The sequence below is a fragment of the Heterocephalus glaber genome, unplaced genomic scaffold (genome assembly GCF_053883595.1).
Source record: "Heterocephalus glaber isolate CG9 unplaced genomic scaffold, H.glaber_assembly_v1.0 deba00000122, whole genome shotgun sequence".
In the NCBI taxonomy this organism is placed as follows: domain Eukaryota; kingdom Metazoa; phylum Chordata; class Mammalia; order Rodentia; family Bathyergidae; genus Heterocephalus; species Heterocephalus glaber.
In genome coordinates, this window is record NW_028258138.1 from 87933062 (window position 1) to 87947824 (window position 14763).

Below are 14763 nucleotides of genomic sequence, written 5' to 3' on the forward strand. Positions count from 1 at the left end.
ATAATCTAGCAAAGATAGATGTCCCCGAATTCCATGAGCTATTGTAGCAAATGAACAGACTCAAAGAAGGGGTTGTTGGAATTCAATTTATGGCAAGCTTGTTGAAAGGACCAAAGTCCTGAGATTTTGCAAGTGGCATCCCAGGTGAGAGGTAGAGGATTGAGCCCTTAACTGTGGGATCAGACTCTTAACTCCTCCAGGTAGGTCATGTCTGACTGAATTGATTTATAGCACAATCAGTTGGTATCCACCAATGAATTGGTTGGTGTATGAAAAACCCACACGCATTTTGAGGACTGGAGTATTGAGTACAAGACAGCATAGTAGGAAAAACAGTTTGTTTTATTGTATCATATATGTATACACACATACGTGAAGATTGGCGATATACAGCAAGGGCCCAGTGTTGCAACTTAAATGTAAGCTTCACAGACCCAGCCAGCTCCACTTTACGTGGACAACATCACTGCTAGCCACATCCTACCTCAGGGGACTCTGGGGTCTTGGGAAGTTGGGCTGAGACACAGAGTGTCCTGTGTTGCGTGTGGACATCTCTTCCACTTGTTTCTGTATCTTCACTAAATATATGGATTACTTCATCTCACTTGAGAATGTGTGCAGGTCCATGAGAGCCAATAGGAAGTCCTCGTGAAATATGGACTTAATTAAAGAAAGAAAGTGACCATCACAGTGGTATTCAGGCAACCACAAAAGCTTTTTTAAAATGCTCGAGGCCAAGTGTGGCAAACCCAGCTGAATCCCCACCAGGTAGGAAGGCTCTGGCTATCTAGGCCTGATGGTGTGTCTATGCCCACTGCACCCCAAACTGCCTGGGGCAACTAAACCTTGATGCAATGAAATTAAAATTTTATAATTAACACTGATTATTTGTGATCCTCTGCACATGAGACAATATTCTGTTTATAATCCACTTTCCCGTATGAGAGGCTAAAGAGGGAAAATAGATTGGCTCCCTCATAGTTCTCTTTCTTACTGCAAATTAACTCATTGGCGTTCTGGTTTCATACCTCAGTCTCTACCCTTGGTTATTGTTGAGTCTGCCCCTGATAATTTTTCTACACTTTGTGAGCCAGGAAAAAAAATTAGGAAGGGGGTTTCAATCTGAAAGGCTGGACCCCAGGCTGTAATGAATTCCCACTTTAGGAGACTCTGGGAAGGCAGCCTATAAGTCGCTTTAAAACTTACCATTTTGGGCTGGGGATTTAGCTCAGTGGTTTCACCGCCTGCTGCGCAAGTGCAAGGACCCAAGTTCGATCCCCAGTGCCAAAAAAAGTAAAATAAAACTTACCATTTTTATGAGCCACAGTGATGTGCGCCTATAATCCCAGTACTAGGGAGACTGAGGCAGGAGGTTCATGAGGTTAAGCCCAGCCTGAGAAAATGACAGCCTTAGTGAGATTGCCTCAAATTTTTAATAAGGGGTAGGAGAACTGACTAGCTGGGGAGCCAGCTCAATGCAAAGACCCTAACCTCAGTACTGCAAAAAAAAAAAAAAAGGTAAAAGTCACCATTTGCAAAGATGCACTTTAACCTTTCTTCAAATAAGTAATGAACTCTTATATAGAAACTTTCGAAGATACACAGAAGCTAAAAGAAGATAAAAATCAGTCATCATGCCAACTTTAGATAGCCAGCGTTAAATGCTTGATATATCTCCTTCTACTTTAACTCTGTGTGTATATCTCTGGAAATACAGCCAAAATTTGAATCATACTCGAAATCGTTTTGTAATCCATTAGTTTCACTACATATAATATTCTCAACATTTCTCGTATCATTAATATGTTTCAAGAATACTTTCAATCAAATCTTTTCTGGCTATTTAGGCTAATTCTTATATTTTGTTAGAATAAAGCATACTCTGATGAACATTTCGGCTTCATATGTAATTATTTACTCACATTTCTGAGTGTTCCTAGGATAAGTTCCTGGAGGGAAACTACTGACTCAAAGGTCTAAACTTTTTTAGTGCTTTCGTCCACATTGTCAAGATCACACCCCAGATCATGCCAAACAGATTTTCACAAATATCATCAATTTTCCTTTTGGCAACAGAATGAGAATTTTGCTAATCATTTACCAATTATAGAGGAATAGTTCTCATTTTTAATTTTTTCACTGATTTAAAAGACAAATCTTTACATTTGCTTTGTAATAATTTGCACTTTTATACCTTCAGAGTGTGAATATTATTTCAAATATCTGTGCCGATCATAGGTCTTATTTCATGACTGCTCATTCCTGTCCTTCACACACTGTGTTCTTGGCATGTTCTCCATTTTATGTTTTGATTTCTAAATTCTCTTTTAATGTTAATCTCATGATACATATTGAATTTTCTACACAGTTGATCTCATGCAGATTAGTAATACTTATGGGAGTTCCGAGGGGCTAGGTGGAATTTTTAAATTTTTCCTTAGGGATATGCACTGGCTGATGAGCCTCCTTCTGAGAGACCAGCAGTCCGAGGTTCCTGGTAGGCCTGCTGGATACCACTGACCCCTCTGCCCCAGTCACAGCGGCCAGGTAGGGAAGGGGCATGCACACCACCCAAAGATGGCTTCCCCATGTCCGCCTGTGCCTCAAATGCAAGCTGACCTCACAGCTGGGATGCTTCTGTCTCACCAGCAGGGCAGCATCTGAGAGAAACAGATTTCGTGAGAAAGAGTGGGCAAGCCAAAGACGAGTGGGCAGGAGGGCTGGGATCAGACACAGGAAAAAGAAGGGATCCATGAGTTGGAGAGAGGACAAGGACGGGTGTGAGGGCTGAACAGCGCTGCCCGAGAGACTGCACCACCCCACCAGAGAGATACATTCCAGAGTCAGGCCCTAGATCTGCTTCCATTCCTTGGAATTTTATATTTCCAAGATGAGGCTTCGTGCAATCATATGAGAAGTCCCCAAGATTAGAATTGGAAAGCATTTTCTTCCCCCTGAATCCAAAACAAAAATTCTAGAACAGTGGTTCCCACCCAGTGGTGATTTTGCCCTCTAACCAGGAACAGCTGGCACGCCTGGAAACATTGCTAGTTGTCATAAGGGAGGGAAGAAAGGATACCACTGGCATCTAACAAGTAGAGGCCAGCATGCTGCTAAACATTCTGTAATGTGCAGCACCCGGGGCAAGCAATCACCTAGCCCGAAATGTGAATAGGTGAACTGTGTCCTAAAACAAGTCAGATGTTTAAAAACTTCCCTCCTTTGCATTTATGCTGAGAAAATTATAAAAGAAGTACTGGCCTATATTATCTTCTATTTCTACAATGTAATTTTTCTATTTCAGCATTATTCTTAGAAATGCCTAGCAACAAGAAAGTCATGTTAATGGCCAGGAGATCGGGAAACTTACTACACGTGTACAGCAGGTCACAATGTCTTCGAGACTCTGATTAGCACACATCACAAGAGAATGTGCCCAAAGTTCCCACAACTTACTTGATTAAGTCCACTCTTCTGTGAAGGTGAACTGGAAAGGATGAAAATCTGTATTCCTTCTACATGGAGAGAAGCAAATGCTAATAAATTCCGTCAGCCATTGTACTGAAAATATAGAGCCTCCTTGCTATGAAACTGGTAAGATTCGGGGTGCATATTCACTTGGTGGAACGAATGTTCAGAAGTGACAGGCTGGGGTAGGCTTCAGAAGGTGGCACTCACGACGCTGGGACCAACACAACGGTCATCAGACTTATGGCAGATAATGACGGCAGATGTTTCCTGATCAGTGGGATTTTTAGAGCTGATATGAGAGTGAAACCAAGAACATATGATGAAATTATGCCATGGAATGGGAAAGTAACTTACATCAATCTTGATGAACGTCTGCTCTCTTGAGCTGGTCTTCAGATGCCACATCCTCTGCTCCTTTATTGTTGCCAACATTATAGGGTCCATAAAGTTTCCTATGATGCTGTGAGGCAGATGGTTTCTGTCCTCGAATCACCATAACAACCCACAATCCACAGTAAATAATAAGCATGATTAGGAAAGACAGATGGAATGAGCACACCAATGCAAAATATGCCCTTCCGTTTAGTGTTTTTTGTCTCTAGGGAGAAGAGGTTCTCATCTGGAAATTTAGTTGTCTTCTTATAAATTCTTGACGGCTTGTGACAAACAGCACTCACATGTCAGCCTTGCTCCTCCACAACATGGAGCCTCCTCTCAGGGTCGACCCTGAAGCAAAGATTAATTAATGCCTTCTATCTTCCCGTGGTGTGGGGTGTGGAAAGGAGTAGAGATTTTCTGCCCGGTTACTTTAGTTTCTAGCTCTATTGACATGTAAACCTCAACTTAAGCAGTTCCCTGAAATTTCAAACAGCAGCATCTCACTGATCTGCACTTGCCAGCAAACTATCACCATGACTCTGCTAAAGTACTTCTGCCTCTTTCCTCCTGCCCCTTAGACCTTTGCATCCCTGTGTTCCATCTTTCTTCCATGCACTCCTTCCTTGAATACCAATATCTTTAAGTCTACCCACACTCACTTCCCCAGAACCTATGAGCTAAATTAACACATAAATCTGGCTTTGTGCAAAATATCCAAAAGGAGGAAAATAAATAACAGGGATAAAGATATGACATTTCATCATAAAAACAGCAAAGATCAATGCAATAAATGGGAAATGTGTCTCTAAACAAAAAGATGTGGAAAGAAAGAAGTGGAAAGCCTACTCTGGGCCTATCTATGAAACAAAAATATACAATAACGCTACCCCAAAAAAAACTGGCATAAATATTCACTAGTTAAACAGCCATAATTCAACAAGGTTACTTACTAAAAGCAGAGATGCAGCCTCTTTTCTTGTTCAATGGTATTGTATACACCAAAGTTAGAAAACCTTTCCTGTAGAGGGACAAGATAGTCCATGTTTTAGCCTTAGCAGATGATAAGGTTTCTTTTCAATTGCTCAGCTCTATGGCTGTGACACAGAATGGCTGTAGACAATGCCAAAATGAATGAGTAGGGCTGTGTTCTCATAAAACTTTTTGAAAAAACACTGGAATTGGGATTTTATATAATTTCCACATTTCATGAAACCTTTCTCAATGATTTAAGAATCATTCTTAGCTCAGGGGTCATACAGAATAGGCAGGAAGATGGGTTCACCCTTGTGCCACAGGTTGTGATGGTTTGATATAGACATAACAGCTTATCCATGAAGTGATTCTCAAAATGCTTCATGGGGAACCACAGCTTAATAATGCCCAATTCTCTTTCACTGTTTGCTGAGTAACCTTTTCCTGATCTGTAACCCAGCAGTTTACAGGTGTGCAGAATCTCAAATCAGGAAATCAAAGAGCAGATTCTAAGAGAAAAGTTGTCCATTGTGGTGCATTAATCAGATACAAACAAGTTTTAGGAGTCTGTCCCTTATTCCCTCACGTTCACCTAGCCATGCAAAATCCGAGTATTTCATGGCTGAAGGAACAAAAGTAATATGGAGATAATAGCAACTGCTAAATCCCCAGACAGAGTGGAGTCATTCAACATCATTACTACCAATTCTAGCGCACCATCATCAGCTCAATAGAAGTCCAAAATAAAACACATTAAGAGCTTAATCAATTGCTAGTCTGGTCAGCGATGATAATAAAAGCATAAATTAGAATTGTAAAAGTTGAGAATTCCCAAACATCTAAGTAGATGCACACAGACTCAAAATGTGCCAAAAAATACCTGAAAGGGAGAATTCTCACTGCCACACGCCCAGGGGCAGAGACAGAGTAAACAATACCACCTAATCAGCAAATAGCTAAGTGTAGAAATATACAAGGTTAAGTCTCATAAAACTAATGAAAGCCTAGTTATTCCCAAAAGAATGGTTTAATAAATAAAAATCTAAAAATCTAAATAAATAAATAAATAAATAAATAATTTGCCCCAAATTGTTCCTATTACATAGTTGAGTAATGGTGGAATAATATGAAGCTAATGATTCCCCAGATCTCACCTTCTGGATGGTAAAAAATAGATTTCATTACTAATTTCTCTCATTCTTGTCCTGTACACTGTTGAATCAAACTTACATGGGTCTCATTTTTTTAAGATGAAATCTTTTTCACAAACTTCTGAGGCCCTCATTCCAATAAATGTGCAGTGTGTCTTTCCCATCAATCCTTTAATAGGTAGCATGCTGGAATCCTGACCCCATGGGAAAAATAAATAAAATAAACAAAATTCTGAAAATGGTGGCAATGCCGAGGTTCATACCTGGACCACAGAATCCAATTACCTTTGTATATTAAGGACAAATCATTTAACTTCGCTGTGTCAATGAGCAATAGAGAGACTGAAAGCTTATGCAGTTTTCTAGGTCTTCTGTGTGTAGCACAAGGATATTTGTTTAGCCAGGAGTAGTGGTGCATGCCTGTAACATCAGCACTCAGGAGGCTGAAATAGGACAATTACCATGAATGTGAGGCCAGACAGGGCTACATAGTGAGACCCCTGTCTCAAAAAAAAAATCTTGGTTTAAAATGAGCTTTAACATGGAAACCCCAAGACATAAGACTGGAAAGACACAGCTGCTCTTTTGAGGAGCCCTGGTAACCCTCAAAGCCCCTCCACCAAAACCTAGACCTCAGAGGAGCAATGTGAAACCGCCACTCTCGCACTGTTCTCATGCTGTTCTCATGATACCAGTGAAGAAGCTACTGAGAAAATTAAAAGTGACTCTGTCAGGGCTGGGGATTTAGCTCAGTGGTTTCGCCACCTGCTGCGCAAGTGCAAGGACCCAAGTTCAATCCCCAGTACCAGAAAAAAAAAGAAAAAAGAAAAAGTGACTCTGCCAACAGCCAAACAGTAATGTTCCCTATAAAACACAAACAATGAATATGGACAATGCTCAGAAAGGCTACATTGCTACTATGTTTGGAATAAGGCAGAGACAAGGTCACTCCACCACCTCAACAATGACAAAACACCTCTTCAAACACAAGTGATTGTTGTCTCTCTTCCAACTGCAACTTCTAACCCAGTTTTAATCCACCAGCATCTTTCATAAAATGTATTAACACACTAGGTCATCAAATTGCCCCTTCTTCTTGATATGATCCAATGTAGACCTGGCCCCTGCTGTCGTAATTCCTCCTGGAAATCATCCAACATAAACCTGAATCCATACTTTCCTGTCACTGGGACAAACTACCCAATACCTGCAACTTAAAAGAAAATAGGTTTATTTGGTTCATGATTTCAGGAGGTTCAGTCCAAGGTTGGTTGGCTCCAAGGTGGAAACTACATAGTGGAAAGGCATAGTAGAGAACAGTTGCTCAACTGTAGTGGCCAGGCAACAGAGAGAGAAGGGAGGACACAGGGACAAAAATATACTCTTCCAAGTCACGCCCCCATGACCCACCTCTTCAGACCAGACCCACCTCTTAAAAGAACCTATTCCTCTATAGACTCATGGATCAATAATAATAATAAGTATAACAACTAATAAGTATAGCATGATCCCTTGATCTTCCAAAAGCCCCACCTTTGAATGCATGAAACTTTTGGGTGAAATTGTAGATCTAAACCATACATTCTACCCTTGACCCCCAAAAAGCTCATGTCCATCTCACTGTACAAAATGTATTTAGCCCATCTCTAAGATTTGCCAAAATCTTAACAGTTCTATTACTGTTGAACATTCCAAGTCCAAAGTCTCTGAGGCTCAAGGCAAACTCTTAGCCATGACCTCCTATAAAAATCAAGAAAGTTGGATACTTCCAACATACAATGATGCAGAGTAAACATTCCCAGTGCAAAAGGTAAGAATAAAGGGATAGAAAGGAATCACACTAAAGCAAGATCTAAGACCAACAGGATAAACAGTAAGTCCTGTGGCTCTATTCCAGCATCCAGAGCAGGTTTAGATAAGATGTGAGCTCCAAAGGGCTTGGAGCGACCCACTCATATGGCCTTGCCAGTCGCAGACCTCATGGCCTCTTTCTTGGGCAGGCTCTTCTAGTCACCTTCAGCTTTCCTCAGCAGATGTTCCACAATCTTAGCATCTTCAAATTTCTGTACCTTTTACTTCATTCTTGCAGCTTCACACATTGCCCTCTCAGGGGCATACTTACTGATCTCCCAGACCTTCCTCCAAATCCAGGTAGAAACCTCAGTGACCCCACAACTCTTGCACTCTGCATGGCTATAAAACCAGGACCACGTTAATGATATCAAGGTCTCCTGTAAGCTAGAGTAGTAGCTGCATCCCCTTGGAACATGGCTGCAGAGGTCTCTAAGTACCTGGATGGCTGACCTTCAGGAAACGCTTTCCTAGGCAGACCTGAATAAGCAACATACCCTAGGGCTCTTATCTCAAAGCAAAATTTCTCAAAGGCATTTAATCTTTTACAACCTCCCACTTGTGATAGGTGGGGTCTGATCATTTCCTGAGATTTCCTCAAGGCATCTTTCCTTGTCCTGGTACAAAGTGCTTGGCTTCTTTTCAATTCCACAAACTGTTTCAGCAACCATGCTCTCCTTGGCCCCAACTTTATGGGCACATCTTTTCTTGACGAATTGCAAAGTTTTTCACATCTTTCTACTCTGCTTTTTGCTCCTGATTATCATTGTAAGTCTGTCTGGAAACAGCCAGCAGTATTCATGCTACAAGCCTGAATGCTGGGCTGCCTTAAAATCTTCTCCAACAATTAGCACATCACTTGTAAATTCAGCTTTGGCCATAGTCTTGGGACATGAGAAAAAAAATCAACAAATTCTTCACCAGAATTAAACATATATGGTCTCTAGTCCAATTTCTGATAGAGTCATAATTCCCAACTGAAACCTCTTGAGTCTGGCCTTTACTGTCTGCTCTCCTATCAGCATTCTGGGCTTCTGAGAGTCAGCCAGAGAAATCCACCAGGCTCTGATTAAAGCATTCTAGAGTTTTTCTATTATGCATCTCTGAACCTTTCCAAACTCTTCCTACAAGCCAGTTTCAAACACCTCTGAACCTCATGGTCTTGTGTAGTCACAGCAATGACCTCACTTCTCCAATACTGATTTTCAGTATTAGCCACTTTTCCATTGAGATAACAAAATATCTGATACGCACAACTTTAAAAAGGAGAGGTTTATTTTTGGCTCATGGATTCAGAAGGTTCGGTCCATAGTTGGCTGGCTCCAAAGCAGGAACACATGGTAGAAAGCCTGGCAGAATAAAGCTGTTCAACCTTTGTCAGCCAAGGAGCAGAGAGAGAGAGAAGATCTAAGAACAAAAATACATCCTTTCAGGTCATTCCGCCAGTGACCCACTTCTTCTGACTAGGCCCCACCTCCTAAAAACACATTTTCCAGCTATGCACTCATCAATGGATATATCCACTGATGAGTAGAGCCACCCCCATGATCCAACCACCTTCCAAAACCCCCACCTTTTAACACATGAGATTTGCTGTGCGAGCAGTTTAGATATAAATCACAACAGACCCTCCCCTTCATTTTACTTTGTTTTTATTCCAGATCTGTTCCTGGTGGCCTCTTATTTTAATATGACACTATTAGCATTCTAAACAATGTTCTCCAGCAAAGCAGACCAGTAGTATGGATCAATTGAGAGAGAAACAAATACCTGAGCTCCCAGAGTAGTAAATAAACATAGTAGCAACAAATGAAGGCTAATTTCAACTTTCAACCTTTATCTGACAAAATGCTACTGATCCCAGATATTTAGTAATGGTGCTATGGGGCACATGAGCTACTCTTGAAAGAAATCAGAGAGCACTGCTTCACAGTGACCTTTAGATAGAAAGGAGACCCACCACCCCTCTCTGAGTGCTTTATGCCACTCACAGCATTCTGGCACAACACTTAGTAGGGATAGAATCCTCTCAGAGAACAGCTGGGAGCCCAGAAAAGGCCAGTCACATGCTCTTGCAAAGCCTGCTATGTTCAGCGTCATTCTGGGCCGAATGTTAACACAAAGCTTACCCAGAATGACCAAGGCATGAAGTAAATCATAGCAGCTTCCATGATGGTCCTGCAATGAAGCGGACCTTACAGATTTAATAAATAATTCCTGGATTTGATTTCAATGAGCAAAATCCTCCTTAAAGTAACAACAGGAGAGCTTAAACCATCTTTGGGTTCTATGTGCAGGTTTTGGGCAATCCTTTGGCAGGTCTTGCCCAATCCTACTTTGCCAACACTATTGCTGGGCCACAAATACTGAGATTTGGTTTCAGTTGTTGCTGTCTTCATGAGTGGTTATGACTGAGCATTGAAGACGCAGGAGGGAGTCTGGAGGCTGTGATGATCCTGGGGAAAGCACCAGAAGTGAAGAACTGCCTCAAATCCCAAAACAGGACCACGATCTCACAGTAATTTTGTAGCTACCAACTCTCTGACCTCAACCAGTTTCCTTATTTGACCCTCAGTGAAAGGTCTACAGTCCGTGACTCTAGTGAGGCCTCTTCTAGCCCAACAATCCATGTTCATACCTCTGAGTAGTACATGCTTTTCTTAGGACTACACTCTAAATAACACTGCTTGCCCGGGTCCTGTTAGGGTGTCATCAGCATCATCTGTTTACCCAGGGCTGAAGTTTGCTGTGAGCCTCTGCTGATCCTTCAGGCCTGCACTGGGTTCACCCTTTCTGTGCCCTCTCCGACAGCCTCCTCCCCAAGCACAGCTGCAGAGAGAGCCACTGCCTAGTTAGGTCTCCGAAATGCCTGTGCATCATTGGACTGTATTTATTTGTTTTCAGTCATCTCCATGACCAGAATGTTTTTCTTGAGAGTGGAGTAAATATTATAATCATCTCTGATCTCCAGATATCTATATAGATAGGAGTTTTGTAAACAGTCTGTGAGGTTGAACTGCCTTGAAATTCAGGTTGTCACATCCATTGAGGAGCAAGCTTCCCTTCCAGGAAACAGAGCAGCTATATATATGCTCAGATGCTGCTATTTCAGCCATGGGCTTGCCATTTCTGTGCAGTGCACCAGGATTCCCTGCCTGGCTGACACCAGAGCTGTGTTCTCCAAGCAGCTGGGCATTGACTCCAAAAAATGTTCCCTGTTCTGATCTTCCCCCAGGATAAATTAGAGGCCCGTCTCTGTCTCTCCTTCTACACAAAGAGGGTCCACTTTGTGAGGCTATGCACAGCTTCTCACCTCCAGCTGCACCTTAACATTCACTCGGGCACCTGAGTGCCCAGAACACAACTGCCCTGGTTCCCATTTGTTTGGGGAATCAATATAATTGTCATGCACATTGGGCTCGGTGCTTCTCTGACTGTAATATAAGGACCAATGGCCACTTTAAAATGCAAATTCAGATTGGGCAGGTCTGGCTAGACTCTGAAATTCCTCACCATCAGTGGGTTCCTAAAGATGTCGATGCTAGGGGCCCATACCCCACACTTGGAGCACCATGGGGCCTGATGAACCCTGACAGCAGCTGGCAATCCAGAGGCCTTAACGCTGTTTGTAGCCATAGAAACTACAGAATGATTCTTCCTGTCAAGGAAAAATAGATGTTACTAAAACATCTGACATACCCAGGTTCCAAAAAATTTCTGTCACTGATAACCGTCAAACCACGGGTTATAGCATCTACTGTCACTTGATGGTCTGTAGCCCAGAAAGGAAAAGTGACTTGCTCAGAATAACACAGAAAACTGCCGGTCTAAAGTCCAAGCTGAGGACATTTGACTCCTTAGGCCCATAGTGTTCAGGATCTCAACACCTGGGAGAGACATTGACTATTCCACCACACTAGGAAAGTAGCAAGAGGGACATGAAGATATACAGGACCCAGCCAAGTACTTTGATAAAGGGTTGAAGCAGCTGCCTCAAAAGAGATCCCAGGGAAGTTTGCTGCTGAGGACAATGAGGAAGCAGGTCACTTCACCCAAGGCTGATGGGTGTGTGTTGGCTTCCCGAGGACAACGAGTGACCCCATGAGGTATGCACTGTGGCACTGTGGCCCGTTCTGGTGTCTTTAAGCATCCTGAAGGCAGCAGGGATGGAGACATCATTTAAATCCCAACATCCAGCACACACAGACCTCACTCACTGGATATCTACTGAATCAAGTCTAACCAGAGAAAGCCTTGGTTTCCTTTATTTTACATCATACATCATCTGTCTATGATGTAGCCAGGATGCAGTGAGTCCAGCTGGCTGCCAGGCTGTCCAGGGCAGCCTTCCTCCAGTCTCTGGGTGAGGGAGGGCTGGATCCAGTGGAAGTGGGATGTATGCATGGTTCCCAAGCCCCTTCATCCACATCCAGGGCACAAAGATTACAACCCTGTGTGCTGTATAAATACCGTGGTGTGTGCTCTCAGTAGACAGCCAGGCAGAAGCCCAACATTTTATTAAGTCGTGGGGTAGGGAGGGAGGAAAGGACCAGAGAACTCACTTGTTCTCTATCCAGAAAACCTTTTTGCCAAAGACCAGAGAACCACTGAAGGTTAGGTCTTATTGCCTAGAGGTCGAGAGCATGGGTTTTGCTGTCAGACAGATCTGAATCTACCATTTACTCGTCACTTTGAGAAGGTTGCTTAACTTTACTAAGCCTCAGCTTTCTTCTCATCTGCAAAAGGGAGAGTAAATAACATCCTATGAGGGTTGTGGTAGGGACTAAATGAGATACAGTGGACCCTCGAGTTATGACCAGCCTGACACACAACTTGGGTTATGACCAGAATTTTAGTTTTAACTTAGGAACAAAGTCTTGAGTTATGACCCAAATACTGGCCACTTGTGCTTCCAGATGATCTCAGATACAGATTTAGCCCATAAAGAGTCCTGGAAGGAGCACTACAGCATCCTCTCCTGGGTGGGATTAACTAAGAAATCCTGAGCCAGTGTCTCTCTAAGGACACTGAGATCTGCCTGTGTACAGGAGAGAGACTCTGAAGGCTATGTAGAGGAGCCTGAGCTTTCAATTGACCAACTTGAGTCACAACCAGCCTTCAGGCACAAATCGAATTCATATCAGGGATCCACTGTAATTACACAGTGTCTCCAGGACACTGCAGTTAAATAGTAATAGCTCAACAAAAGCACAGTAATAGACTTAATGCTTAGGACCCCCCGCCCACTCCATGTTGCTAACACCAAGAGGTAGGCCACTGGGAGATGGTTAGGTCACAAGGGCCAGCTCCTGTGAATGGGATCGGTGATCTTATTTAAAAGATGCCGAGAGTCTAATCTCTTCCACCACTTGAGGACACAGCAAGAACGATCCATCTACAACCAGGAAATGCAACCTCACCAGACACCAAAACTGCCAGTGCCTGTGTCTTGGACTTTCACAGCCTCCAGAACTATATTATAAACAAAATTCTGTTGTTTATAAATGATCCAGTTCCTTGTGTTTTGTTACAGTAGCCCAAACAGACTGAGACAATGGAGAAAGCCTTCCAGGGCAGCTGGTAGCAACACAATTAATTCTAACATTAATTCTAAGACTTGTGACCGCCATCTGTAGTTTGGATTACTTCCCTGGCTAGAGAATGCAAATACTGAAAAGACATCTTCTCATTCTTGATTGGGGGGGGAGTGCCTTTATATTCTTTAAAAAGAGGGAGATTTATTATTTCATTGTAATTTTCTTAATCAAATTTCATTTTTCTTCCACCAGTCCATGTGAAATGGGTAGATGATGAATGTACTGAGTGAGAGAGAGATGGCAACCTCTTCTGCATTTAAATCAATGCTCACTGATTGCAGGTGGCCTCCAGGGCTAGGGCGTTAAGATGAATTTTGTGGCTAAATCCAAGCCAAAAATAGAGTTAGGATTAATTCTTCAGCAGGTGTTTGTTGCACCCCATTTCATTCCACAAATGGAAGAACGGTGAATAATAACACCCAGGGAAGAGCACAATGGAACAAGAAGGAATGGACAACCATGAGGACTGAGGCTGAGGAGCGCTGTGTCCCGCCCACTGCCCCTCCACACCCTCTCTCCCTCCTCACCCCACTGCCTGGCCGGGGCTGGGCCCTGTGCAGCAGATCAGCAGGTTCTGTGCGCCTGGCTCTGCCTGGCTATGGCCCCGAGGAGCCCTGAGGACACACAAGTGGGGAGACAGCGAGCAGGCCAGGTTCCCTGAACATGGCCCCAGGCCAGCTCCGTCCCTTGAGGAAGCATCATTTGATCCTCTCGATATAGATTCTATAAGAGTCTCTCTTTGTCCAGGTTCCAAAAACTGTCCTCCTCCCCATCCCTTTGGAAACAGAGGTGATGACAGCTTCAGTGCCACACACTCTGGTGTACTGCTCTGTCCCTCAAGGTTCTCCTCACCCACACTTTTATAAACGAGCCTTGTCACGCTGCTATTTTAAAAGGGCTGCCTCTCCCCATTGGAACTCTGAGTACCACAGGGCTGCCTCTCCACTGGAAGGGAGGTGAACATCCACAGACAAGCACAAAACAGAGGGATAAAGAGGACTACAAAGGGATGAAGCCACACAGATGCACACCTTCCCCCACAGCCAAGGACTAAGATAAAGAGGACAGTGTGTCCCTACTCTTCCTGTCATCTGCCTTTCCCACCACACCTGCCCCCCTAGAAGCAATTTACTCTAGGTCTCTACACTAGGGCTAACAAGTGTGTCTCTGGCCCATCTTTTTAAAAATACCCCACTGTTCACTACCTCTGCAGTGCTGTAAGAACCCACATGCTGAGATCAGCAGTACAAATGGAATCAGGCGAGCCTGCCACTGTGACCCTCACCCTCGGCGTGAGAGGACCTGTTCTGGTCTTGAGCAGTCACACCTGAACACTCTCACCT